This window comes from Macaca mulatta, chromosome 1 (assembly GCF_049350105.2).
Source record: "Macaca mulatta isolate MMU2019108-1 chromosome 1, T2T-MMU8v2.0, whole genome shotgun sequence".
Taxonomy (NCBI): domain Eukaryota; kingdom Metazoa; phylum Chordata; class Mammalia; order Primates; family Cercopithecidae; genus Macaca; species Macaca mulatta.
Window position 1 is genome coordinate 198,452,916 of NC_133406.1, and position 25,730 is coordinate 198,478,645.

The 25,730-nt window shown below is 38.4% G+C and overlaps 1 protein-coding gene and 1 long non-coding RNA gene across 16 annotated transcripts in view; both read left to right on the forward strand.

Annotated features, from left to right (window-relative positions):
• Positions 1-25,730, forward strand: part of FOXJ3 (forkhead box J3) — a 152,085-nt gene that overhangs the window by 25,679 nt on the left and 100,676 nt on the right.
• Positions 779-10,072, forward strand: LOC144334023 (uncharacterized). Its single transcript, XR_013403363.1, has 2 exons — positions 779-3,616; positions 8,476-10,072. It is a non-coding gene; the product is annotated as an uncharacterized LOC144334023 (long non-coding RNA).

Genomic DNA, 25,730 nt, shown 5'->3' on the forward strand with positions numbered 1-25,730 from the left:
CTACTGAAAATACAAAATAATTGGCCAGGTGTGGTGGCTCACACCTGTAATCCCAGCTACTCGGGAGGCTGAGGCAGGAGAATCGCTTGAACCCAGGAGGCAGAAGTTGCAGTCAGCTGAGATTGTGCCATTGCACTCCAGCCTGGGCAACAAGAGCGAAACTCCATCTCAAAAAAAAAAAAAGCTAATCTGCTTTCTATTCAATTTAATTAGAACATAGTAAATTTTGATTGCCTTTGTAGCAATCAAAATAAGACTGAAGATACTAATTTTAATTTCTTTCTAAGGGATGGTAAAAATATATCTAGATTTCTCTAATTTACAATAAAACATGAGAAATGTAAAAAGTAGGAACTGTTTTGTTGTGTACAACCCTGTGGTTTCAGATTTTTGAAGTCACCAGATCAGTTTTGCCAATCAATTAATATGTGAAGTCAAATTAGCAAAACAGATAAATATATGACTGTTTTTGCTGGCTTAGGCTTCCATGTTCTACCTTCACATTGGCCCCTGAGGGATTGTCATGGTTCCCAGAGTGAAAAATGATCTAAACCTAATCTGCTAATTGAAATCTTAGAGTATGAAGTGTTGATGGCAGGACCTGCTAGTTACATGTGGTTGTGTAGTCAGCCATATCATTTATTCATCTAGCATATTGAGCATCTACTGTTGTCAGGCACTGTTCTAAATGTTGGGGCATAGCAATGAGCATAACATGTAAAAATCCTGTAATCATGGAATTTACATTTTGGTGGAGGGACAATTAATAAAGAAAATAGTATAAGTATCTGTTAGTGATATGATAAGGGTTAAGGAGAAAAATAGAGAAGAGGAATAGGAAATGATAGGAGTATGTGTTATTTTAGACAGGCCAGTCCTAAGGGAAGCCTTCACTAAAAAAGGGGACATTTGAATGAAGATCTTAAAGTATGCTGGAGTGAGCCATATATTGCATAAGTGGTAGTTGAGCATTCTTTAGGCACAGAGGGAGTGCAGGAAGGTCCAAGGCGGGAGGCTGCCTTGTATGTTTGAGGAGCAGTGGAGGAGGTCATTGTGGTTGCAGCAGCGTAGATGAGGAAGGGTTATAATTGCCCAGCTTTGGAGGGCAGAAGGAGAGAGAGGAGAGATTACAAAATTGCCAGAACCATGATTGGGAATGAAGGAATCCTTACGCTTGAGAGCAATCCTGATTTTCCGGAATGCCACACACACACACACAGACAAAATGAACAATGAAGTTACCTTTGTAGTTTTTATGTACTTGACGTTTTGCAAGTCAAGGCTGACTGTCCTGTTTCTCAGTGGAAAAGCTTTTTTTTTTTTTTGCAAAATGACTGTTGTTTCTTTAGCGTCCACTTTCTACTTATTAGACTTCCTTAAGATATTTTAGTTGTGTGAAATGCTGAAACACTCATATATTAAGGTAATTGACTGAAATTTTAAATCTCTGTGAATACTATATTTATGTTTAGGTTAAGCCTTTATTATGACATTGGGTTAGGAATAATATGTGTGTAACTTTTGTTTGATGAAAGAGAAGAGGTAATATAAGTTATGTTACAATTTACTCACTGTGTTGTAATTCCTTAGCACAATATTCTACAATCAGAATTGTTTGGGATATAACTGTATATCTAGCATTTAATTTATAAACTGAGAAGCCCTATGGCATCAGAGTCATGATATTTATTGTCCTTACGTATGTCTTTCATTTCTGTAATATTCTGTATGGTCCACGTCTGAAACAGAGGATTCCCATTCTTAGATTTGTGTATACAAGACCATTGTCTGTCACCGATTTTTCTTAGTGGAAGCCAGTATTGTTTTGAGACGAAGAAGGGAAGAAAAACTGGATTACTTAATAACCACAATAAATTTTAGTCTACTTCCCGTAGAGTCTTCCCCAAACCAGAAATGGTCCCTGCAAACTACACTGCCCAAATAGGGGTACAACCAGAAGTCTTAAAGTAACTCAAACCTACTGAAAAACATTGCTTGTTTGCCTTATCTCTCTTGTATATACTACCATGTATATACTATCTGTATATCTAGAAAGTGACTAACCTCAAGACAGGAAGCAAATGAGTTGGTGGAGAAGAACTGGTCATGTGGCTGGGAATCAGAAAATGGATAGGCAGGTGGGAGTTTGTAGGCACAAGTATGAGTGGGAGTGGACAATTTATGTGTAAGTGAAGGTAGTGAATAGAAGGAAAGTATAAAAAATTTGTTGGTTGGAAGAGGGTAGTTAGTAAATGGATTAAAACTCCCTCAGTCTCCTTAAGTATTTGGGGTAAGGTAAACAAGTACTACTTTCTGTGGATGATATTGGATCCTTGTTTAATCTGACTTTGTTAGAATTGTTGTTAAAATTAGACTTGCTGTATTTTTATGATTACAAAGTAGTACATATTTATTGTAGAAAATTTGGGAAAACAGAGCTTGCCTTTTTTATACCAGTAGATATTAAATGTGAATTAGAAAAAGACCCTCTAAATTTGCCTTAAAAAAATGACTGCAGAATAGTTTGTAGTGATAGTTAAGTATACTCTGTAATTGTAAGCAGATTGCTCTGACACTTTGGTCTACTTTATTGCCAGTATAGGTAGAATTGCATTTCAACAGAAGTCACTGTAACAACATCATATTCTACATGAGACTATTTTAGCATTCAGGATTCTCTAGGGAGGCTGAAACCATACCAGTATTTGAACAGAGATAATACTTTAATAGAATTGATAACTAGATATAAATGTTAACTAAGTAACATAAAGGATAAAAACAAAACTAAAATATCACGAAGATAGACACAACAGGAAGCAGCTACTGCCCATAGGGCTCGGGGACCAAAGGGAACGAGAAAACATTAGGAACTTAGAGGAAAGTCCCCGAAGAAATGAAACTTAGACCTCTGAGAGGCTGCTGCATGATCGATGCTGGTGTCTGAGCTTGGAAGAGGGGTTCTGTAAGGTTGGGACCCAGACCTTGCTGGCTGATGCTGGTGTGTCTCAGTGGTTTATGGTGAAGCTAGTTCTGGAAGTGTTGGAAACACTGTAAGCTGGATTCACTTGTTGCTACTGGAAGGACCTGCTGCTATAGGGCTGAAGAAGCCTGTGTTGGGGAAATGCTCTTATGAAACCTAAAGATTACATAGGAAGATAGAGTCTTTTCTTCCTCCTCCTCCAGCCTTGCAGTTCATCTTGAGTGCCTCTTCTTGGGAGAGCTTTTACAGAGAGTCTTAGTGCAAGCACCACAAAGCAGAATACGGGTAGGGGTGCTGCAGTTTGGAGCTGAGGGGCAATAACCTAATAGCTGCCTTCCTTGCTCCAACAGACTGCTGAGAAATAGGGTACAAGAAGATATTTTCTAAGATGTTTTGCAGCTAGTATTTATGGGATTTAGTAGAGTACTGCATATTACTTAAAAAATCCTCAGAAGTTTTTTAAACACTGTGAAATTATATTAAAAATTTATGTTAAGATTCACAAGTATTTGCAGTCTGAATCTATTGTATTTATATCCTGAGTTTGGGTGATAGAGTCTGGATAGTGAGGGATAGCAGGCCATTCACATCTGTTCAATTCCTGAGTTTTGGATAGCAAGAGTAAGAGTTCAGAGAGTGGGGCCGGGCGCCGTGGCTCACGCCTGTAATTCTAGCACTTTGGGAGGTCAAGGTGGGCGGATCACGAGGTCAGGAGTTTGAGACCAGCCTAATCAATATGGTGAAACTCTGTCTCAACTAAAAATATAAAAAATTAGCCAGGTGTGGTGGCGCTCGCCCTTAGTCCCAGCTACTTGGGAGGCTGAGGCAGGAGAATCGCTTGAACCCGGGAGGCAGAGGTTGCAGTGAGCTGAGATTGTGCCACTGCACTCCAGCCTGGGCGACAGAGTGAGACTCCGTCTCAAAAAAAAGAAAAAAGTTCAGAGAGTGATGGATATAATTTCTGTTAAACAGTAGAATCTTAAAAGTTTATCAGAATCTTTTTGTTTCCTGAGTTTGGATAAGATGGATTTGAATCCTCAGATGTACCTGTATTTTATTTCCAAGTACAGATTCAGTAATAACAACAGCTTACTGAAAAAGCAAAAGCTTTTCTTGGCTATTTGCTTTATGTATACGAGTGAATATGTTTGTATCTCATATGACATACTTCTTTTACATATTGTAACGACAGACTATTTTTTGTAATTTTATTTTGTTTCAATTTTTAATTTTTGTGGGTAAAATGTATATTTATGGGGTACATAAGATATTTTGATACAGGCATGCAGTGCATAAGTGGGGTATATTCATCACCTCAAGCATTTATCCTTTGTGTTACAAAGAATCCAATTATTTTAGTTATTTAAAAATGTACAATTAAATTATTACTGACTATAGTCACCCTGTTGTGCTATCAAACACAAGATCTTAGTTACTCCTCCTATTTTTTTTGTACCCGTTAGCCATTCTCACTCTCCCTGACGCCCCACTACTCTTCCCAGCCTCTGGTAACCATCCTTCTACTCTGTCTCCGAGTTGTTTTCGTTTTTAGCTCTCACAAATAAGTGAGGACATGCAGTTTATATTTTTGTGCCTGGCTTATTTCACTTATCATAATGACCCCCAGTTCCATCCATGTAGAAAAATTACAGGATCTCGTGTATATATGTACCATATTTTATCTATTCATCTGTTGATGGACGCTTAGGATGCTTCGAAATCTTGGCTATTGTGAACAGTATTGCAACCAATATGGGAGTGCAGGTATCTCTTTGATATGCGGATTTGCCTTCTTTTGAGTGTATACCCAGCGCTGGGATTGTTGGATCTTTATGGTAGCTCTACTTTTAGTTTTTTTGAGGAACTTCCAAACTGTTCACGGTAGTGGTTGTACTAATATACATTCCCTCCAACAGTGTACAAAATCCAGTGTTCCCTTTTCTCCACATCCTCTCCAGCATTTGTCATTGCCTGTCTTTTGGATAAAAGCCATTTTAACTGGGGTGAGACGACGTGTTACTATAGTTTTGATGTGCATTTCTCTGATGATCAGTGACATTGAGCACCTTTTCATACACCTGTTTGCCATTTGTATGTCTTTTGAGAAATGCCTATTTAGATCTTTTGCCCATTTTAAAAATCAGATTATTAAATTTTCTCCTATAGAGTTATTTGAGCTCCTTATATATTCTGGTTATTAATCCTTTGTCAAATGAGTAGTTTGCAGATATTTTCAGCCATTTTGTGGCTTGTCTCTTAACTTTTTTGGTTGTTTCCTTTGCTGTGCAGAAGCTTTTTAACTTGATGTGATCCCATTTGTCTATTTTTGCTTTGGTTGCCTGTGCTCGTGGGGTGTAACTCAAGTAATCTTTGCCCACTCCAACATCCTGGAGAGTTTCCCCAGTGTTTTCTTTTAGTAGTTTAGTTTGAGGTTTTAGATTTAAGTATTTAATCCATTTTGGTTTGATTTTTGTATATGGCAAGAAATAGGGGTCTAGTGTTATTCTTCTGCATATGGGTGTCCAGTTTTCCCAGCACCTTGTTGAAGAGACTATCCTTTCCATTATATGTTCTTGGAACCTTTGTCAAAAATGAGTTCACTCTCGATATATGTATTTGTTTTCTGGGTTCTCTATCCTGTTCCATTGGTCTATATCTGTTTTTATGCCAGTACCATACTGTTTTGGTTACTATAGCTCTGTAGTATAACTTGAAGTCAGATAATGTGATTCCTCCAGTTTTGTTCGTTTTGCTCAGGATAGCTTTGGGTATTCTGAGTCTTTGGTGGTTTTATATAAATTTTAGGATTTTTTTTCTACATCTGTGAAGAATGTCATTGGTATTTTGATAGGGAGTGCATTGAATCTTTAGTTTGCTTTGGATAGTATGTACATTTTAACAGTATTGATTCTTCTAATCCATGAACATGGAGTATCATTCCTTTTTTTGGTGTCTTCAGCTTCTTTCCTAAATAATTGATGGCTTTCGTTGTGGAGGTCTTTCACTTCTTTGGTTAATTCCTAGGTATTTTATTTTATTTGTACCTATTGTAAATGAGATTACTTTCTTGATTTCTTTTTCGGATTGTTCGCTCCTGGCATATAGAAACTCTGGTTTTTGTATGTTGATTTTTATCTCCTGCAACTTTACTGAATTTGTCAGTTCTAGTAGTTTTTTGGTGGAGTCTTTAGGTTTTTCCAAATATAAGATCATATCATCTGTAAACAAGGATAATTTGACCTCTTCCTTTCTAATTTGTATGCCCTTTATTTTTTTCTCTTGTCCGATTGCTTGAGCTAGGACTTCCGTTAATTTGGTTTGGTCAAAGCAAAATAGGTTTGCTGTTTCTTAGGGCTTGTAGAAATGGCACCCTTTCTGCATTTCTGAATTACCTAACATTTATTAGAGGATTTATTTTATGATTCTCACATGTATGCATTCTGGGATACAGTAGTACTTGTAGTAGTTTCTGGTGATATTTAATACCTTCTACCTGAGATCACTTCCTCTTACATTTTTCTGTATTTATCCTTTTTTATCACTCATTTTTGTTAACGCTTCTTCCTTAAAGATGCCTTTTATTATTGATCTTATTTGTCTACTTATTGTATGCCAGGGAACACATAGAAATATTTGAGTGCCCCAGATGAATTTCCTGTCCATCTGTTTCCTCATTTCCCTGCTCTTGAAATTGATGACCCTGCTGTTTAGAACTACCAGAAGAAGGTAGATTTATTTCAAGCATTCTTGCTGCCTCATTTCTAGAGGCATACTGGTATTGATAAAGCAGCTGTGGTATATAGACTTAAGATAATGTAGATACAGGTTCACATCTCTCTCTGCCACATATTAGCCATGTACTCTTGGGTAAATTACTTTTCCTAATTTTGCTTTAATAGAGTTGCTAATGTTTACTTCACCGCTCTTCAAAGCATCACTGAATATGCTGGTGAGTTAAATGTAAAACGTGCCTGCTAACAGTGCACATGGTGCAAAATTATACTGAAAAATAAAAAAGTAATTATATGATTTGACTTAGAAAGCTTATCATAGGCAAGCTTTGTGGTTCAGTGGCACTCAATGCAGAAACATATTTCCAGGCATTTGGAGCACCCACTCTTCTAAATTAGGAGTTTAGGCTATACTCCCCTTCCCATACAGAGGAAGAGGATTCAAGGAATTAAATTTATACGTGAGGAATCTGGCATATTTTCTCCTCTTTTCTAGTTTCTAATAGTAGAAAGCAAAAAGGTTCATCATTTTTAGAATAAAAGAAGGAATGAGACAGATTTGTATCCTTTGCTAACAGTATAAAAACATGGGGTAGAAGAAAGTTTACTATTTTCCTTTGTTCTATTTCCCCTTCATCCTAAATTCTAAGATTCTAGAATATCTACCAGTAGTATCAGGTTTGCCACTGATCTTCAGGCTAAGGATGTTGCTGACATTTAATATTATATGTTTACTATATTTAATACAGTTAAAAGTTTAGGCTTTTGGGTCCCAGACAGTGGCAGAAATAGCCTTTGCATTATCATGCCATATTTATCATTATCATTTTTATTAATTTCTTGGAATTAGTAAAATCTTTATGAATGTACATGTTTAGATATGGCATGTTCCAATTAAATTATGAGTAATGAGAAAATCCTCTTAAATTTGACAATTACAGAAACTTTCTCTAAAATGCGTTTTGAGTTTTCTGATATGGGAGCTAGTAACCTTTTGTGGCTATTTAAATATAAGTTAATTAAAAATAGGTAAAATTGAAAATTCGCTTCGTTAGTCATACTAGCCACATTTTAAGTGCTCACTCGCTGTACATGGCTAGTGGCTGTCATATTGGACAGCATGCAGATATTTGCATTGTTGGAGAAAGTTCTGTTGGGGAGCGCTGGTCTGTTTTATGTTTGATTAAGACAGGGTCTTGCTTTGTCGCCCAGGCTGGAGTACAGTGGCACAGTTATGACTTGTGGTAGCCTCAACGTCTTGGGCTTAAGAGTTTCCCCCACCTCAGTCTCTAGGGTAGCTGGGACTGACTACAGGCACGTGCCATCATGCCCAGCTAATTTTTAAATTCTTTGTAGAGATGGGTCTCCCTGTGTTGCCCAGGCTGGTCTCAGAGCTCTTGGGTTCAAGCGATCTGCCCTCACTGGCCTCACAAAGTGCTGGGATTTACAGACATTGGCTACTGTGCCAGGCTTAACAGCACTAGTCTGGATCACCCTAAGTATAATTTAATCTTTTTTTTTTTTTTTTTTGAGACAGAGTCTCGCTCTTTCGCCCAGGCTGGAGTGCAGTAGTGCGATCTTGGCTCACTGCAACCTCCACCTCCCGGGTTCAAGCGATTATCCTGCCTCAACCTCCTCAGTAGTTGGGATTACAGGCGCCCGGCTAATTTTTTGTATTTTTAGTAGAGACGGGGTTTTGCCATGTTGCCCAGGCTGGTTTCAAACTCCTGAGCTCAGGCAATCCGCTGCCTCGGCCTCCCAAAGTGCTGGGATTACAGGCATAAGCCACCACCCTCAGTCATAATTTAATCTTTAAGATCCTAATGTCCTAAGGCCTCCATTTCTGAACACCAGATATTGAGGAGTACTACTGACTGACTTATTCATTAACTTAAGGACATAAAGTTGCTTTTGTGACTGAATACTCACTTTGGTAGATCCATTTATGGTGTTCTTACTGTTAGACCAGGCATTATTTAAGCACTTTTAAGTTTATTAAGTTCCCCCAACAATTCTGTGAGGTCAGTACCATTATTATCCTTACTTCATAAATGAGGAAACTGAGGTAAAGTTAATTAACTCAAAGATATATAGGTAATTAGGGATAGAGCTGGGATTCATATTTAGGTCCTTATCCAGTGCCCATGCTTTAACCATTTAATTCTACTGCCTCTTGGCTATAAGTATTTATTGTAATTTCAGGCTTTTTTCTTAAATGAAGGCTGCCAAACAATTTTCTTCTTAATTGAGGGCACTATAAAAAATAAGTAAAAAAGAGAAGTGTCAATGCAGGAGACTGTAGAAAAAGGTAATAGAAAACCAGCGCTTTAATTTTGGAATACTAAAATTGAAAAACAAATCTTGTTTAAAATTGATAAAATTTTTTGTTTTTTTTTTAACAAAAGACAGGTTTTTTTTTTTAAAATTTCAGGGAGGTGGAGAAATTTTGAGTTTTTATGAGGGGGAATCATATATTAGAGGTAATAGGGAATAAAAAGCATCACTGAATATACTAGTGAGTTCAATATAAAACACATGCCTACTAACAGTACATATAGTGCAAAATAGTACTACTGAAAAATAAAAAAATTGTATGATTTGATATAATAAGCTTATCATAGGCAAGCTTTATGGTCCAGTGGCACTCAGTGTAGAGACATCTCTAGGCATTTGGAGCATCCACTTTTCTAGATTAGGGTTTAGGCTGTACTCTACTTGCCATACAGAAAACTTGGGGGCAGTGGAGATTTCCCAACTCCATGCCTAGGCATACCTCTGGGTAACTGGTGGTTGCCCATTGGACCCCAATTCTCCTCTGCCCCCCATACCTGGTGCTTATGCCCTGCTATTGGGGGACCTGTAGGTGGACCTGCCTGGTCTGGACCCACCTGTCTTGGTCTCCTGCTCCAGGGCTGGGCAGGGAGCTCAGACCACTGTGCATTCTGCAGATCAGCCCATTGCCTGAGGCAACAGAGAGCTTCTCAGTAAGCAAGGATCAAGTATATACCCATCTATATTGGCTTCAGCTGGCTCTTACCTGTGAGTGCCACCTACTGACCTGGAAGTTTAATTGCATGACACAATAGAAAATCTGCTGACAAGTGTACAGCACTAGGGATCTTGATAAACTTCCTGAGACCTCCACCATCCTGGCCCCACAAGATGTAGTAAGCCTACTCCCACGCCCAGTACATCAATAATACAACCAGCATTTGAGAAAACTACCATTCAAAGGCTAACTGTAACCAGGGAACTTAATACAGACTCTTTGCCACTGAAAGCACCCAGAACTAAAGCCAAAAGACCCTACAGAACATACATTATAGACACCTCCTGAAGGGGAGAAAAAATCACATCGAAATGAAAGGAAATTCAAAAAATAAGGAGAGATGGCTTATCTAGATGAGAAGCAACCAGAGAAACAACTCTGAAACTATGAAAAAAGTGTGTTACAATGCCTCAGAAGGATCACATTAACTCTCCAGCGGTAGATCCTAACCAAAATTAAAATCTTTGAAATATAAGATAAAGAATTCAGAATGTTTTGGTTTTAAAGAAACTCAATGAGATCCAAGAGAAAGTTGAAAATGCACACAAATCAGAAAAACAGTTTGGGATATGAAAGGAGATATCATGAAAAATAAACCCAAACATATATTGGAAATGAAAAATTCATTGAAGGAATTATAAAACATAGTTGAAAGCTCTAATGCTAGTCTAGAGAAAGTAGAATAAAGAATTTCAGAGCGGGAAGACAGGTCTTTTGAATTAACCCAGTCAGATGAACATAAGGGAAAAAAGAAGTAGAGTAAGTGAACAAAGGCCAGGTGTGGTACCTCATGCCTATACTCCCAACACTTTGGGAGGCCGAGGCGGGTAGATCACTTGAGGGTCAGGAGTTCAAGACCAGCCTGGCCAACATGGTGAAACTCCATCTCTACTAAAATACAAAAAAATTAGCAGAGCTTCGTGGTATGTGACTGTAGTCCCAGCTACTTGGGAGGCTGAGGCAGGAGAATCGCTTGATTCCAGGAAGTGGAGGTTGTGGTGAGCCAAGATCGTGCCACTACACTCCACACTGGGCGACAGAGTGAAACTCCATCTCAAAAGAAAAAAGGAAAGTGAAAAAGTCTTGGAGAAATATGGGATTGTATAAAGCATCCAAACTTACAGGTTATAGGTATTCTAGAGAAGAAAAAGTAAAAAGTGTAGAAAAGCTATTTCAGGGAGTAATAAGGAAAAACTTCTGTAGTCTGGGAAGAGATTTAGACATCCAGATACAAGCTCAGAGAACTCCTGAGAGATACATTGCAAGAAGAACCTCATCTAAGGATATAGTCATCAGACTGTTCAAAGTCAGTGTGAAGGAAAAAATTCTAAGAGTAGCAAGAAAGAGGGGATTACCTATAAAGGAAATCCCATCAAACTAAACACTGAACTTCTCAGCAGAATCCCTACAAGCCAGCTGGAAGAGATTGGGGGCCTATTTTTAGTGGCCTTAAGGAAAAAATTACCAGCCAAGAATTTATTTTGTTTGTTTTTTGGGCAGGGTCTCAGTCTACTACCCAAACCTGGAGTACAGTGGCGTGATCACAGCTCACCACAGCCTTTACTTCCCAGGCTCAAGTGATCCTCTTGCTCAGCCTCCCAAGTAGCTGGGACTACAAGCACATGCCACCATGCCCAGCTAATTTTCTAGTATTTTTAGGAGAGACAGGGGTTTGCCATGTTGCTCAAGCTGATCTTAAACTCCTGAACTGAAACAGTCCGCCCGCCTTGGCCTCTCAACATACTGGGATTATAGGTGTGAGCCACCACGCACAACCACCGGCCAATAATTTTATATCCTGCCAAAAAATAAGCTTTGTAAATGAAGGAGAAATAAAGTCTTTCCCAGACAAACACATGTGAATGGAATTCATCATCACTATACTGATCATATAAGAAATGCTGAAAGGAGTTCTAAACATATTAACGAAAGGACAGTACTTGCCATCATAAAAGTACAAAGCTCACAGAGTCTGTAAAGCAGTTATATAGTTGAAACTCCAAGGCAACTAACAACACTGTGACAAGAACAAAACCTCACATATCTATATCTCTGTCTCTGTCTATCTATTTTTTTTTTTTTTTGAGACATAGTCTTGCACCATCGCCCAGGCTGGAGTGTAGTGGCACCATCTTGGCTCACTGCAACCTCTGCCTCCCAGGTACAAGTGATGCTCCTGCCTCAGCCTCCTGAGTGGCTGGGACTACAGGTGTGTGCCACCACACCCGACTAATTTTGTATTTTTAGTAGAGACAGGAATTCACCATACTGGCCAGGCAGGTCTCAAACTCCTGACCTTGTGATCCGCCCACCTGGGCCTCCCAAAGTGCTGGGATTACAGGCGTGAGCCACCGTGCCTGGCCTATATATATATATATATTTTAAGATGGAGTCTTGCTGTCTTGCCCAGGTTGGAGTGCAGTGGCATGGTCTTGGCTCACTGCAACCTCTGCCACCTGGATCCAAGCAATTCTCCTGCCTTAGCCTCCCAAGTAGCTGGGATTACAGGCATGTACCACCACACCTGGCTAACTTTTGTATTTTTTAGTAGAGGTGAGGTTTTGCCATGTTGGCCAGGCTGATCTCAGCTCCTGACCTCAAGTAATCCGCCCACTTTGGCCTCTTAAAGGGCTGGGATTATGGGCATGAACCACAACACCTAGCCACATATCAATATTAACCTTGAATGTAAATGGCCTAAATGCTCCGCTTAAAACATACTGAGTGGCAAATGAAATTAAAAAAAAAAAAAAGACCCAACCAGCTGCTGCCAGCAAGAGACCCCACACACACTGGTTAAAGACAGCTACAGACTCAAACTAAGGGGGTGAAAAACGGTTTATCATACAAATAAATGGAAAACAGAAGCCAGCAGTAGTATACATTCTCGTATCAGATAAACTTCAAACTGTAATAGTAAAAAAAAAAAAAAAAAAAAGACAAGAGCATTATATAATGATAAAGGGTTTGATACAACAAGGAGATTTAACTATCCTGAATACATGTGCACCCCACACCAGACCACCCAGATTCATAAATACTACTAGGCCAAAGCAAACAGAATGATGGCAATACAATAACAGTGGAGGACATCAGCACCTCACTGACATCACCATTCAGATCATGGAGGCAGAAAGTCAAAAAATAAATTCTGGACTTAAACTATAGACCAAATGGACCTAATAGACATTTACAGAACATACATTAATCTTATCTGCACGTGGAACGTTCTCCAAAATTGACCATATGCTTGGCCATTAAACTAAGTCTCAATACATTCCAAAATACTGAAATCAGATCAAGTATCTTTTTGGAGCACAGTGGAATAAAATTAGAAATCAAATACCAAGAGGAACTCTTAAAACTATTCAAGTAGATGGAAACTAAACAACATGCTCCTGAATGAACTTTGGGTAAACAATGCAATTAAGGCAGAAATTGAAAAAAATTTTGAAATAAATGAAAATGGAGGCACAGCATACCAAAACCTCTGGGATATCAGTGCTAAGAGGAAAGTTTATAGCATAAAATGCCCACGTTAAAAAGATAGGAAGATCTCGAGCTACCACCATACATCAAGGAACTGGAAAAATAACAAACCAAACAAAAAGCTAGCAGAAGAAAAAGAGCAAAGAGCAGAGCAGAGCTAAATGAGGCAAAAAAATGACACAAAGGATAAGTGAAACAAAAAGTTGTTTCTTTGAAAAGATACACAAAATTGACAGACTGCTAGCTAAGTTAACCAAGAAAAGTTAAGTTTTAAATACAAGCAGAAATGATAAAGACAGCATTACACCTGACACCACAGAAATACAAAAGATCATCAGCGACTGCTGTGAACATTTATGTACTCATAAACTAGAAAAAGCTAGGGGAAATGGACAAATTCCTGGAAACATACGACCTCCCAAGACTGAACCAGGAAGAAATGTGAATCCTGAACAGACCAATAACAAATAACAAAATTCTATCAGTAGTAAAGGAAAACTGTATTAGTCTGTTCTCATGCTGATATAAAGAACTACCTGAGACTGGGTAATTTATAAAGGACAGAGGTGTAGTTGACTCAGTTCCACAGGGCTGGGGAAGCCTCAGAAAACATACAATCATGGCAGAAGGGGAAGCTGACTTGTTCTTCACATGGCGGCAGGAAGTAGAAGTGCTGAGCAAAGCGGAGGGAAGCCCCTCGTAAAATCATCAAATCTCATTAGAACTCACTATCAAGAGAGCAGTATGAGGGTAACTGCCCCCATGATTCAATTACCTGCCACTGGATCCTCCCACGACACATGGGAATTAAGGGAACTACGAGATGAGATTTGGGTAGGGACAGAGCCAAACCTATCACCTTCTAACAGCAAAAAAGGCCAGGACCAGATAGATTTATAGCTGAATTTTGCCAGACATATAAAGAAAAGTTGGTATTTAGGAAAGAATACTGAAACGATTTCAGAAAATTAAGGAGTAATTCCTTTCTAACTCATTCTACAAAACCAGTATCAAAGTCAGGCGAGGACACTAGATACCAAAGTCAGGTGAGGACACTAGGTACCAGTCAGGCATGGACACAACCAGAAAAGAAAACCACAGGCCAATATCCCTAATGAACATAGGTGCAAAAATCCTCAACAAATACTGAATCCAACAGCACATCAAAAAGATTATATATCTTGATCAAGTGGGTTTTATTCCAGGAATGCAAGAATGTTGAAGTGTGTGCAAATCAATGAACGTGATTCACCATGTAAATAGAACCAAACCCCAAAACCGTATGATTATCTCCATAGATGCAGAAAAGGCATTTGATAAAATCCAACATTGCCTCATAACAACCCTCAATAAACTAGGCACTGGAGGTACATACCTTAAAATAATAAGAGCCATATATGAGAAACCTACAGACAACATCATGTTGAAGGGGAGAAGTTGAAAACATTCTCTTTAAGAACAGGAGCAAGACAAGGGTGTCCACTCTTACCACTCTTCTTCAACCTAGTGCTGGAAATCCTAGCCAGAGCAATTAGGCAAGAGAAAGAAATAAAAGGCATCCAAATTGAAAAAGAGGAAGTTTGCTGATAACAAGACTGTATACCTAGAAAACTCTTAAAGACTCCTAGACTTTTTATTAAAGTTTCAGAATACAAAATCAATGTACAACGATCAGTAGCATTTCTATACAATAATGTTCAAGCTGATAACCAAATCAAGAACCCAGTCCCATTTACGGTAGACACACCCACCCACCTACACACCCCCCTCCCACATCCCTAGGAATACATTTAACCAAGGAGGTGAAAGATCTTTACAAGGAGAACTACAAAACACCAATGGAAGAAATTGCAGATGACACAAGCAAATGGCAAAACATCTTGTGCTGATGGATTGGAAGAATCAGTATCATGAAAATGAGCATACTACCCAAAGCAATCTACAGATTCAATGAAGTTCTTCTCAAATTACCAACATCATTTTTCACAGAATTAGAAAAACAGCACTAAAGTTCATATGGAATCGAAAAAGTACTCAGCCAAAGCAATCCTAAGCAAAAGGAACAAATTCAGAGGCATCCGCTTGCCTGACCAAGTTATACTACAAGGCTGTAGTAAGTAAAGCAGCACGATAGTGGTTCAAAAATATGCATAGAGATCAGTGAAACAGAATAGGGAGCCTAGAAATAAAGCCACATACCTACAACCAACTGATCTTTGACAAAGTTGATGAAAATAAACAGTGGAGAAAGGACATTAACACCCTATTCAATAAATGGTGCTGGGATGTTGGCTAGCCATATGTAAAAGAATGAAACTGGACCCTTGTGTCTCACCATGTACAAAAATTAACTCAGGCTGAATGGATTAAAGACTTGAACATAAGACCTTAAACTATAAAAGTCCCAGAAGAAAACTTAGGAAGAACTCTTGGTTGTTGGCCTAGGCAAATAATTTATGATGAAGACAAGAATAGACAAATGAGACTTAATTAAACTAAAAGCTTCTTCACAGCAGAAGAAATAGCAGATTATTAAGCAGCCTATAGAATGGGAGAAAATATTTGCAAATGATTACTTTCACAAAGGATGAACACCCAGAATCTACGTGGAACTCTAATAACGAGGAAAAAACAACTTCTTTTAAAAACTAAGCAGAGGACATGAGACATTTCTTGAAGAAATACAATTGCCAACAAACACATGAAAAAAATGCTCAACATTACTAATCATCAGAGAAATGCAAATTAAAATCACAGTGAGATACCATCTTACACCAGTCAGAATTGCTGTTAAAAAGCCAAAAAATAACAGATGTTGGTGTGGTTGTGGAGAAAAGACAATGCTTATACACTGCTGATGGGAACGTAAATTAGTTCAACCTCTGTGGAAAACTATGGAGATGTCTCAAAGAACTAAAAATAGAACTACTTTTTGATCTAGCCAGATACACTACTGGGGGTATCTGCCCAAAATAAAATAAATCACTATATAAAAAAGACACCTGACCCGGTGCGGTGGCTTATGCCTGTAATCCCAGCACTTTGGGAGGCCAAGGCAGCAGATCACCTGAGGTCAAGAGTTCAAGACCAGCCTGGCCAACATCGTGAAACCCTATCTCTACTAAAAATAGAAAAATCACCCAGACGAGGTGGCGCACACCTGTAATCCCAGCTAATCGGGAGGTTGAGGCAGGAGAATCGCTTGAACCTGGTAGGCAGAAGTTGCAGTGAGCCGAGATTGTGCCACTGCATTCTAGCCTGGGGGACAGAGTAAGACTCTGTCTCATACACACACACAAAAATGACACCTGTAGTCATGTTCAACACTATTCATAATAGCAAAGTCATGGAAGCAACCTAACTGTGTCCACCAGCAGTTGACTGAATAAAAAAAATGTGGTATGCAGATACCGTGGAATACTTTATAGCATAAAAAAAGAATGAAATCATGTCCTTTTCAGCAACATGGATGGAGTTGGAGGTCATTATACTAAGTGAAATAACTCAGAAACAAAATCAAATACCGCATGTTCTCACTTATAAGTGGAAGCTAAATAATGAGTATGCATGTACATAAAGATGGAAATAATAGACACTGAAGACTCCACCGGGGGGAGGGTAGGAGGAGGATGAGGATTGAAAAATTACATGTTGGGTATAATGTTCACTGTTTGGATTATGGGTACAATAGAAGCCCAGTCTCCACTAATATGCAATATACCCGTGTAACAAATGTATGTTTTCCCCCCGAATCTAAAGTTTAAAAAAAGCTTTGCTTGGTTGCAGGAAAACTAACTCTGGATACATCAGGCAGAAAAGAAAAAGAATTTATGGGATGAATTTAGAAAACGGTTGTATTTTAGAGAATAAAAGGATAGTTTAGTCTCTTGAAATGGAACTAGGAATTGATGAAGTTCTCTTAGAAACCTAGGCATTGTACTGACCCTTCTCTGTTGAGTTTCTCTGAATCTAATTTATTTCTTCATATCTCCAGGCAACTTTCTTTGCTTTTCTGACACATAACCATTCTATTACTCAAGTTCATGGCTGCTGCTTCTTTTTTTTTTTTTTTTGATACCAAGTTTCGCTCTTGTTGCCCAGGCTGGAGTGCAATGGCGTGATCTCTGCTCACTGCAGCCTCTGCCTCCCTGGTTCAAGCAATTCTCATGCCTCAACCTCCCAAGTAACTGGGATTACAGGCGCCTGCCACCACACCTGGATAATTTTTTGTTTTTGTATTTTTAGTAGAGATGGGATTTCTCCATGTTAGCCAGGCTGGTCTCGAACTCCTGATATCAGGTGATCCGCCCGCCTCGGCTTCACAAAGTGCTGGGATTACAGACGTGAGCCATCGCGCCCAGCCTCAAGTTCATGGCTTCTTCATTCAGGAGAGCAGCCCAAACTGTTTCACTTCTAATCCTAAATCTTGGGGGAAAAAATTTAGGTAAACAGCTTGGATCAGGTATCACCCTTGGCTCAGATTCTTTAATTTTTTCCTGTATTACTGGTACAGGCAAGTTGTAGTACAACATTCAGAGCCATGGGGATGGAGGCACCTCTGAGAAAGGGCATTGGTATGAGCTAGGCAAAACACTACAGACAGTGCTTGAGACAAAGCAGCACGTATCCACTTTTGGTTGAGAAAGGATTTCAAGAGAGGATAATTTTAGAATTCCTTATGGTCATTGGGTATTGAATGGGAGACTTGATTCCCAGCTTTATGTTGGAACATCCAGAGTATCCTTAGAATTGTGGTCTTTGGAATTGGACTCCTGCCTCAATTCTATTAAATCTGACAAATATGTATTGAATACTTACGTCCTTACTAGTGTTCAAGAGTCCACAAAAGCAGCAAAAGAAAAGGAAAACAAAAAGAGTATTCCACTCCATACTAGTGCTTACTTGAGAGCCTGATGTACAGGTTTTGGCTGGGTCTCTTTTGAAGGTTAGGGGTCTGAATGGGGCTTTTAGTATGGGCATCCATTTCTTCACAGTTTTCTTAACACCTTCCCAGTCCCTCACATATATTTGGAGCTTGCAAAATGATATATCAGCTATGTTAAAAAGCACAAAGCATGGAGTTATGGAAAGACGAGACTGTTTGAGTAAACAGAGGCTGAGAAAAAGATAGTGCTTCTTAGTATAGTGCAAGATAGGTCTATAGATAATTCAAGAAATAGAAAACCAAGAGAAGCTCATGAGACTGGATTGGAAGCCATATGAAATGGAGATACTCATTCATGCTTTACCTCACAACACAATTTTTTTTTTTTTTGGCTATTGATATCAAGAAGAACCCAGTATGCTTGAAATAAATTCAGGAAGGAGGATTATTATTATTGCTTTTCAAAATTTTTAAGACATTTTAGTGGGTTTGGAATAGTATCTCATTGCTGTTTTAGTTTGCATTTACCTGATAATTAGTGATGTTGAGCATGTTTCATGTGTTTATTGGGGTTTGTATGTCCTTGTTTAAATTTTTTGTACATTTTAAAACTGGGTAGTTTGTCTTCTAATTATTGAGTTATATGAGTTCTCTAAATATTCTGAATACACTTTTTTTTTGTTAGAGCAAGAAAGTTAAATTTTGGTAACATCTGACTTACCAATTTTTTCTTTCATTGTTCAAGGCGAGAAATATTTACACATTCCTAATCACAGATATTTGTTTGTCTCTTTTTATGTCCAAGCTGAGAAATCTTTACTTACTCCAAATCACAAATGCTTGTTTTTTATTTTATTTTATTTTTGGAGACAGAGTCTCACTCTGTCACCCAGGCTGGAGTACAGTGGTGTGATCTTGGCTCACTGCAGCCTCCACCTTCCAGGCTCAAGCAATCCTCTCGTCTCAGCCTCCTGAGTAGCTGGGACTACAGGTGCCCACCACCACACCTGGCTAATTTTTGTATTTTTTTTGTAGAAATGGATTTCACCATGTTGCCCAGGCTGTTCTCAACTTCTGAGCTCAAGCAATCTGCCCACCTTAGCCTCCCAAAGTGCTGGGATTACAGGTGTGAGCCACCATGCCGAGTCCACAAATACTTGTTTTTTAAAAACAGCTTTACTGAGATGTAATTGACATAGTACATTTTCATAAGTCTGACAAATATATACACACATAAATCATCACCACATCAATGTGGTGAACATATCTGTCATTCTCAAAAGTTGCCAAAAGTGCTTCTGTGAAGTTCTTCCCTGCTGTCCCTCTGTCTGCAAGGTATCTACTGATCTGCTTTTCTGTTCCTTATTATATATTTGCATTTTCTAGATTTGTATATAAATGGAATCATACAATATATATTCTTATTTTTGTCTGGCTTTTGTTTAATTATTTTGAGATTTATCCGTGTTGCTGCATGCATCAGCAGTTCATTTCTTTTTATTCCATTGGATATATTCTCAACAGTTTGTTTATTCATTTACCTGTTGATGGATATTTGGATTGTTTTCAGTTTTTGGCTATTACAAATAAAAATGCTATGAACATTTGTGTACACATCTTTGTATAGAAATATGATTTATTTTGGGTAAATACCTGGGGGTGAAATGACTGCCGTATTGTAGGTATATGTTTAAGAAACTGCCAAGCTGTTGTCCTTAAAGCGGTTGTGCCTTTTTAAACTCCTGCGAGCAGTGTGTAAGAGTTCCGTTTGCTCCATATTCTTGTGAACATTTAGTATGGTCAGTCTTTTAATTAGCCTTTTTGGTAGGTGTGGTGATATCTCAGTGTAGTTTTAATTTGCATTTCCCTAATAATTAATGATGTTGATCATCTTGTCTTATGAATCCTTTTTCTTTGCAACCCCTCCTTAGGGTTCTGTTTCTTGGCCTTACATCCCTATTCTCAGGGTCCCATCCGCTGGCTCCGCTCCTCCCTTTCCTCCCACCAGTGTCAGGATCCTGAGCCCGCTCCTGTCCTGCTGGCCCCATCTGGCTCCTGCCCTCAGCTCCTCTGAATCTTTGCTGTATTTTATTTGTTGAACTATCTGTTTAAGTCTTTTGCCCTTTAAAAAAATGAGTTTTCTTATCTCATTTAGTTTTGCGAGATCTTTATATTTCCTGGATACAAGTCCTGTTGGTTCATTCCTTCCACCCCCAGTGAGGTGGATCTTGCTCTGTTGCCCAGGCTGGAGTACAGGATTGTGATCATAGCTCACTGCAGCCTCAAACTCCTGGGCTCCAGCGATCTTCCTGCCTTGATTAAACAAACAAACAGACAAAAGAAACAAAAAAAAATTTTTTTTCTTTACAGATGAGTTCTTGTGATGTTGCCCAGGCTGGTGTTAAACTCCTGGCCTCAAGTGATCCTCCTGCCTTGGCCTCCCAAAATGCTGGGGTTACAGATGTGAGCCCTGTAATTTGTAGGGCTAAGCCCTGCACAAGTCCTTTTTAAGATACATGCTTTGCAAATGGTTTCTGCCAGTCTGTGGCTTGCCTTTTTCATTCTCCTAACACTGTCTTTGAAGAACAAAAGTTTTAAATTTTGATAAAGTCCGGTTTATTAGTTGTTTTATGAATTGTGATTGTTTTTGGTGTCATATCTAAGAAATATTTGCCTAACCAGATTTTCTGTTATGATTTCTTCAAAAGTTTTATAGATTTAGCTTTTACATCTAGGTTTGTTGTTCATTTTTAAGATTTTTATATATGATGTGATGTAAAGGTCATTTTTAGTTTTTCTCCCATGCAATCAGTTGTTTCACCATAAATTTTTGAAAAGTCTTTCCTTTCTGCACTGACTTGTCTGGTGCCTTTATCAAAAATCAAGTGACTGTATGTATGTGAGTCTTTTCTTGGACTCTGTTCTATTGATCTATGTCTGTCCTTTCCCCCAAATTTGGTCATTGGCATTTTACAGTAAACCTTGAAATCTGACAGTCTTAAGCCCTTTATGCTTTTGAAATTGAGAAAAGAGCCTGATATCTCATATCTGCTTAGTGGAGGGTTGAAAATTAGGGTATTCATATTTACAGATTACCAAATAAAAATTTAAAAGATAGTAAATAACTGTGGCTTCTTTGAGCACATGGGGAGGGGATGAGTAGTTCCATCAAGTAAAGATTGTGATGTTTTAAGGAAGAAGTTGCTGTACTTGATAAGAAGAAAAAGATAAAGTCTGTGATAAAGACAGCAAAGTTCAGATGTTTTAAAGTGATGGCAAGGAATAAAAAATAGAAACAGAAAATGTAGGATCTTTTAAAAGGAGCCAGTATAGTAGAATAAAGAAGATAGAATAAGGAAGACTTAGAGTCTAGTAAGTTTGAGCTGCAGCATCTTTACATGTGGATGATTATTAGTGAACATCCCAAATAGTGCTGGGATTTCCATGTAAGTCAGTTATCTTCACACTTTTTCACTCCTTTTCATACCGTGGAATTGTAGTGATAATCAGTGTTGATGTTTTATGTAAGCAGATAATGACTGATGCGCTGTTACAGAAGAAGGTCTGTTTGTTTAGATATTAACTAGTAGTAGGTAACGATCAGCTGACTTGTAGTAAGATCCATAACCTTAAGGGATTCTAGCTTAACTTATTCCTACTTATTTTTTTGAACTCCTTCAATGAATATGAATTCCTCCAATGAATTGACTGGTGTGTTCCTCTAATTTTCTCTTCTTTGATGACTATTGTTTTAAAGTTCAGAGTTGAGTGAATTTTAACATAGACTTTATCTTTTTCTTCTCCTCTAGCATAGCAACTTCTTCCTTAAAACATCAGAGCCTTTTCTTGATGGAACTACTCGTCTTCTACCATGTGCTCAAGGGAATGTAGTTATTTACTATCTTCTAACATTTTAATTCTAGTTGAATGTATTTTCTTTATTCAGCTTTCTCTCTCTACTTACCCCTTTTTATTTTTCTGTTCATTATTTAATAAAAATTAAAGTGGTTTTGTGTAAGAGATGCAGTCTCATTTTTCTTTGACCCTTAGTGCACTTTAAATTATAACAAGAAATCTAAAGGTAGATAGAATGTATTTATGATCCTCTGAAAATAACTCCAACACAAGTAATCATAATGAGCAGTATGGAAGGTCTGTAATATTTATTATTTCAGACATTTTATATTGTTAAATAGCTTGTGTCAGTCACATTGCTTATCAGAGAAGACTTATAGGTAATTCAGAGATTTTTTTTTTGGCCTCTTCAGGTGCTGTGCACTTCATGCAAAGCCTGACATTATGCGCATGAGCAGGGAAGATTTTTGTCTTTTTAAATCCACAGCATAGAACTGAATTGAATTGTATTTTTATATGTTGTACACTATGGAGACTTTTGACAAAGGGAAAATAAGCAAGCGTGTCTTTTTACAAATGTTTCTAACAAAATTGATTATAATAATATTTTTCATTTATTGAATGCCTACTATGTGCCAGGCATTCACTGTGTGCTAAATATTCCACATGTATCTTGTCATTTATTCCTCAGAGCACTTCTTTGAGGCTTAGAGGTTTATTTGACTTTTTTAAGGATACATAGTTAGTAAGTGGGAGAGTAAGAATTTAAGGCTAGGTATCAGTAACTTCAAAGTCCTCACTCTTTTTGTTATACATAAGAAACACACATGTACATAAATATATATATTAAGAAACATACTCATATATAAATATTGTATATACTGTATTAAGACACATGTCCAAATATAAGAAGAGACCAAAAGACTGAAGATTAGTGTTTCTTATTTTTTGTCCCTTAAAAAATTAGTGCTTAAAGAGCTTTTGTTTATGTGGGTTATGTCTGTCAATATTGTGTTACAAATTAAAACTAAGAAAAATTTAAAGTATTCACATAAAAAATTACAAAGTCTCTGTACTGTACAGCATATAACAAATATAATTGAATTCAGTTCTACATTGTGGATCTTTAACAAACCCTTTGCCAACATAGATAACAAGTTTTATGAAAAGTAACTGTATGTTCCAAAACAAAATTTAGTGAGAAAATTGGCATTACATTTTTGCAGATCTTTTAAATATCTGACTTAATAGGAGACAGCTGGATTCTCATCTCTCTCTCTCTCTGCATTTAATCTCTTGTGATATCACACACCACATAGCATCTGAAAAGCTCTACTATATACTTTATGAGAGGATCAGAGTGAGAAAGGCAAATAATATGTTATTATGAAAATAGTTTTGACTCTTCAGACTGCCTGAAGGGTCTCTGGACCACACTTTGAGAACGGCTGATCCGTAGACACCACATATAGCAGCTTAAACGGTTTCTTTAGCATTTTCTGTGCATCATACTTAGCACTAAAAGAGAAGACAGGATCACTTTCCACTATGTTAGCCCTCTGCCAGCATTGATGCCATACTCACTTGTATAGTGCCATGGAAGCAGAAGTTGTGGAGGAAAAAACTGATGATAGAATATCCAGTAAATGTTGGTTGGTGAGCTGAAGTAGTATGGTTGCAAACAGAGGTCAGCATAAACACTTCAATGAAACAAAATCAGTGGACATATGTTACTTGAGGGATGTGTGTGTGTGTGTGTGTGTTCTAAACTAGGTATAAGAAACATTCTGGAGCAGATTCTGAGTTTTCTTTTGTTTGTTTGTTTGTTTGTTTTTTTGAGACGGAGTCTTGCTCTGTCGCCCAGGCTGGAGTGCAGTGGCCGGATCTCAGCTCACTGCAAGCTCCGCCTCCTGGGTTCACGCCATTCTCCTGCCTCAGCCTCCCGAGTAGCTGGGACTACAGGCGCCTGCCACCTCGCCCGGCTAGTTTTTTGTATTTTTTAGTAGAGACGGGGTTTCACCATGTTAGCCAGGATGGTCTCTATCTCCTGACCTCGTGATCTGCCTGTCTCGGCCTCCCAAAGTGCTGGGATTGCAGGCTTGAGCCACTGTGCCCGGCTGATTCTGAGTTTTTAAATTACAGCTACAAAGATGATGTTGAATGTTCTTATGAGAAAGACTGGTTGTGTTCATCAATCTTTCCAACTACTCAGAGACATAGACATTTTAATAGGGTGAGATTTAAATGCAAAATACAATATTTACTTGATGACAGAATAAACATTTGGTTAATGCCCAACAATCTGTATTTTTTCCTCCCTAAATTGTAAAGTGAAATATTTTGAAGATGAGAACTATACTTATAGCATAAAATATCTTTGACCATATATATGATCCTTAGGTTTGTATTCTAAGTGGAGTTCTATTTTTTTTTTTTTTTTTTTTGTGACAGGGTCTCATTATGTTGCCCAGGGTGAGTGCGGTGGTGTTATCACAATTCACTGCAGTCTCGACTTCCCTGGGCTTAGGTGATCCTCCCACCTTAGCCTTCTGGGTAGCTGGGACTACAGACACACCCCCCCACACTTGACTAATTTTTTTTGTATTTTTTGTAAAGACGGGGTTTCGCCATGTTGCCCATGCTGATCTTGAACTCCTGGGCTCAAGTGATCCGCCCATCTCTGCCTCCCAAAGTGCTGGGATTACAGGTGTGAGCCACCATGCCCGGCCCTAAATGGAATTCTGAGGAAGGCTTTAGATTGTATAAATTCAGAACACAGTTTTATGAATCTAAGATGAAATAATTGTGGAATGATTTGGAGAGACTCTAGAGAAGAGCAATAAACATATTGTGATTCTTAAAACAGATCTTGTGAGAAGAGTTGGAGAAGTTCTGAACTTTTAACTTAGAGAAGAAGGAACCCAAATAGTGTTACTGTTGTAGAATATGTTACAGTCATTATCAAGAGAACCCTGACCAGTTCTCATTTTCCAAGATGGAATTTATAGAAATTTACTTCTCTGTAGCAAGGGAAATTTAGATTAGCTTGTTAAAACTTTTTTTTTTTTTTTTTTTTGAGATGGAGTCTCACTCTGTCACCCAGGCTGGAGTGCAGTGGCGGGATCTTGGCTCACTGCAGCCTCCGCCTCCTGGATTCATGCGATTCTCCTGCCTCAGCCTCCCAAGTAGCTGGGATTACAGGTGCGTGCCACCACTCCTAGCTAATTTTTGTATTTTTTAGTAGAGATGGGGTTTCGCCATGTTGGCCAGGCTGGTCTCAAAACTCCTGACCTCGTGATCTTCCCGCTTTGGCTTCCCAAAGTGTTGGGATTACAGGTGTGAGTCTCCGTGCCCGGCCAACTTTTTTTTCTTTTTACCATAATGAATTGTATACCCTAGAACTGATAGAATATATTGTGAATTTTTCTTCCCTTAGAGATTTTAAGAAATATTGTTGGTCTCCAAAATAATTAATACGAGGACTTGGCTGGGCATGGTGGCTCATGCCTGTAATCCCAGCACTTTGGGAGGCCAAGGCAGGCAGATAACCTGAGGTCAGGAGTTCGAGACCAGCCTGGTTAACATAGTGAAACCCCGTCTCTACTAGAAATAGAAAAATTAGCCGGGCGTGGTGGCACACACCTGTAATCCCAGCTACTCGGGAGTCTGAGGCAGGAGAATTGCTTGAACCCAGGAGGCGGAGGTTGCAGTCAGCTGAGACGTGCCATTGCACTTCAGCCT